Source organism: Sus scrofa, chromosome 9 (assembly GCF_000003025.6).
Source record: "Sus scrofa isolate TJ Tabasco breed Duroc chromosome 9, Sscrofa11.1, whole genome shotgun sequence".
NCBI classification, from domain to species: Eukaryota; Metazoa; Chordata; class Mammalia; order Artiodactyla; family Suidae; genus Sus; species Sus scrofa.
Window position 1 is genome coordinate 107,637,500 of NC_010451.4, and position 4,629 is coordinate 107,642,128.

Below are 4,629 nucleotides of genomic sequence, written 5' to 3' on the forward strand. Positions count from 1 at the left end.
TGGTGTAGGCCGGAGGCTACAGCTCTGATTGGACCCCTAGCCTGGGAACCTCCATATGCTGCAGGTGCAGCCCTAGAAAAGACAAAAGAAAAAAATTAAATTTCTTAGGAACAAAGGAGATGATAAGGAAATTAAATACAGTTATCCCTTCAATAAAAAAACCCACAAAATACCCAGGGGAGAGAGCCCAGTGGACAGTATATCTGAGGCCATTTGGGCTGGTTTGTCTCCTAATGGATGGGGAAATTCAACCTCAGTAAAGCTGAGATAAATGATCAAGGCTGACCAATTGGGGTCTACCCCACAAGAGAACAGAACAGTAGAGTGAGCCAAGGAACTCTATCCTTCACCAGTTAGTGCCAAGTGAGGCATGAACCGATATTGCACTGAATTGTGCAAAGAGCTGGGGCACACTTGCATTTGCTGATTGGGTGTATGGCCTTAGGTAGGTTATTTAAACTCTCAGGGCTCTGGTTTCCTTTCCTTAAAAACAAGGTTAATGAGGGAGCTCCCTTTGTGGCTTAGCAGTTAATGAACCTGACTGGGATCCATGAAGATGTGGGTTCAATCCCTGGCCTCGATCAGTGGGTTAAGGATCTGGCATTGCCATGAGCTATGTTGTAGGTCACAGATGCAGCTAGGATCCCACGTTGCTGTTGGCGTGGTATAGGCTGGCAGCTGTAGCTCCAAATAGACCCCTAGCCTGGAAACTTCCATTCATATGCCGCAAGTGTAGCCCTAAAAAGCAAAAATAAACAAAGAAAATAAAAGAAACAAACAAGGTTAATGAGACCTGTCTTGCAATACTGAGTTTTTGTTTTTAAAGTTCATTTAAGGTGTTTTGTATGCTACAGCTTTTTAATAAATGCTTGTGCACCAGTCATATTTTTGGATTGCAAACAATCTCTGACAGGTTATCTTGGGTCACTTCCACAAAAAGGAAGTTATTGGCAGACCATCTGATAGTGAAAGAACAAATGTCAGGTTTGGGAAATAAGCAGGAATCTAGGTGCCCAGCTGAGGTTTTCCAAAGAAGGGTCTGAATAGGACACTGCCATTGTCACCAGGGGCCACTGACACTGGAGCCAGTGCAGCGGCCACTGGAATGAATTCTGAATTATCAGTTTCTTTGTGCCACCCCTTTTGACTTTGGTCTGGGTAGGAGCACCTGGTGGGTTCAGGTTGTGTGCCTGCTCTACCTGCTGGAGGTCAAGAGAGCCAGGGATAGCCATTTGGGCTTCCTAGTGGAGTGTGTTCTCACCCACGGAATGCAGATTCCAATGGACAGCAGCCCCACCCCCAAAGTAACAAACATCTACTACAGATGTGACTACTATGTGGTTCTCTGAGAGCCAACTCTGCAACTCAGTGGAATAGCTTTATAGCTAGAAAAGGGCTTGTAGCCCCTCATTTTAAAATTTGGGAGGAGTTCCCACCATGGCGTAGCAGAAATGAATCTGACCAGGAACCATAAGGTTGCAGGTTCGATCCCTGGACTTGCTCAGTGGGTTAGGAATCTGGCATTGCCCTGAGCTGTGGTGTAGGTCACAGACATGCCTGGGATCTGGCGTGGCTGTGGGCTGGCCCACAGCTGTAGCTCTGATTATATCCCTAGCCTGGGAACCTCCCTATGCTGCAGGTGCAGCCCTAAAAAGAAAAATAAATAAAATAAAATAAAATAAAATTTGGGAAACCAAAGTCCCAAGAAATGACCTGTGCTAGATTACCCAGAAAGTGAAGCGGATTCAGGTCTAGAATATCAGCCTCCTAATTGTCAGTTCTCCTCACAACATTCTTTCTTTCAGTAAAATGGATATGATGATAACACTGACTGCCTGGAGCACTCCTCATTGTTTGGATTTTACTTCGAGCATCACTTTCTTAGGGGAGATTTCTGTCTCCAACTTGTCCAACTTGTTTGCATCTCTTCTCAGATCCTCACAGCCCTCATCATTATTACACATTTCTATTTGATTATGGAATCAAATAGAATCACTTTGCTGTATACCTGAAATCACTTTGCTATACACCTGAAACTAACATAACATTGTAAATCAACAGAATTTCAATACAGATATTTAAAAAGTAATTTAACAAACCAGATCTACACCAGATACTCTACAGAGTGAGCCATCTTTAGACAGCTCCCTCGCACTCTCCCTCACAAGCTCCTTTTATTTTTTTAATTTATTTTTTTCCTTGTTTGGCTGCTCCTCAGCATTTGGAGTTCCTGGGACAGGGATCAGATCCAAGCCACAATTGCAACCTAAGCCATAGGTGTGGCAACACTGGATCCCTTAACCCATTGTGCCAAGCTGGTATCAAACCTGCATCCCAGTGCTCCCAAGATGCTGTCAATCCCACTTTGTCCCAGCGGGAACTCCCCTCATAAGTTCCTTTTAAAGTGCTGTCCTTTAAAATAGGATAAAATCGTAAATTCATCTATTACCTAAAGTGTCAACCACTATCCATGTGCCAGACAACTCTGAAGTACATGTCTACAGTTTTTAAGTTCTAGAGGATCTCAACAGGGTTGTCTAGCTGGCATCTCAGATTCAGACAATTTAACTCATTATCTTCTTCCCAAAGCTGTTCTTCCTCCTATTTCTGTACTGCCTGCCTATTTCTGTGTCAATTTCACTACCCACCTTGCCATTTAAGGTGGAAACTTTGGAGCCATTGTCAGTGTGACCTTCACTCGTTCTCACATTCAGAATTGATAGAACTTGGGGATTGTAGCAGACCTTACTGGTGTCTCACCTGAATCCTTTTAGTACTCACTTTTCCTTTCCATGCTCACCCAAAGCCTTCTTAGTGGAAGCACCATGGATTCTTTGCCTGAGAGCTTTCTCTGCTTGTTGGTGCTCACTCAGCCCACATATGGAGCAGGTCAGAAGAGTCAGGGAATTAAAATCCCTAGGAGCAGTTCCCAACCAATGACTGATGGAAGTTGCTGGTATATTTTGGGTAGGGCAACTCTGAAGCATGTTCAATGCTCTCTTCTAGAGGTCTCCAGTGAGACCCAACTGCTCACAGTGGTAATCTACTCATTAATGTAACTGAAATCATTTCCATCTCTTTCCCATTCCCTGCTGAAGCTTTCTTGGATCATCTGTCCAACAAACTCATTTCACTCCAGGTCTGCTTCTGGATGCAGTCAACTAAAACAGTGACCCTTTAGATACTGAGATAAAGAAAAGAGCTAAAAATGGCTATAGGAGTTCCCATCTGTGGCTCAGCAGTTAACAAACCCAGCAAGCATCCATGAGGAGGCAGGTTCAGTCCCTGGCTTTGCCCAGTGGGTTAAGGATCTGGCATTGCTGTGGCTGTGGTGTAGGCCATCAACTACAGCTCCAGTTGGGACCCTAGCCTGGGAACCTCCACATGCCGTGGGTACAGCCCTAAAAAGACTGAAAAAAAAGAATGACTATAACATTTTGTATTATGTATGACTGGCATTTGGAGGCATCATGAATCATAAAGGAGCAAATATGTATTTAATGTATTAGATATTAGGTAGTTAAAATTGAGATGGTGGCAGGACCACCCACTTGTATGTGTTCAGTAGACAGCTGAAAATATGGAATTGGAGACCAGGAGAGAAGTAGAGACAGGAGCTAAGGATATAAGAGTTATCAGTGTATGTCTGTGGGTGCTAAAACCATGAAAATGGTTTAGATGGCCAAAATACTTATGTATAGAGGAAAACACAGGGAAAATGGATATTGAATGACAAGTAGTAGCCTCTGTAGCAAACACTAAAGATCATTATCTTTTCCCCTAAAGCAGCTTAACTAGGTAGGGAGTAATTTCTAATTAGTATTTAAATTCACAGAGCCCGGAATAGCGCCTGGGCAGTAAACTTTCAAGACAGAGTTAAATTTTATCCCATGTATAGTTATGGCAAAGCAAAAATCAGACTTTAGGTTTCTGTGCTCAGCCTTGAAGACAATATTTTTCCATTGTCTCATGTGAGAACCTGTAACCTCATCCACCACCCCACCCATTCTTATTTGCTCTGACAAGGAGATGTGTCTCCCAACTGAGGCGGCAGGGAAAAGTGTGTTTTCTACGTATTGCCAGGTAGTTTACTTAGAGCAGAATGCTGGTGATACCAAAGTATGTGACCCCATCTTTTATATGGCCTTTGATCTACAGGAGGAATTATAAAGCAGGAATTAGGATGAAAAGCTTTGACCTCAGGGCTGCAGTTACCGGTCCCCTGTGAGACCTTGAGGGTATTGTTTAATCTTTCAGGCCCTCATCTAAGAAGTGGAAATACTAGTAATCCTTCATATAGTTAAGGACAAAAGTGAGATAAGGCCCGGACAATGTTGAGATTCCTCAGCCTAACACAACAAAGAACCTGTGAAGCTTTACTTTCTGCACCGTGCATTAAGCAAACCTTAGCTTTAGTTACTCCACTTTCCAAAAACAAGCGCACTCTGTAACCCCCAGCACTCTTTTATCCCTAAAATGGTCCCTCATTCCCTGCTACCACAAAGCACTATGCTCCTTACGACAGTGTACGACGTTGAGCCGGACGGCACCCCCCTCGCGGGCCAATCGCGCTGCTCCGGACCGATAACGTAGGCGCGCTCGTGCATGCGCAGGCCGGGAAGACCTTGG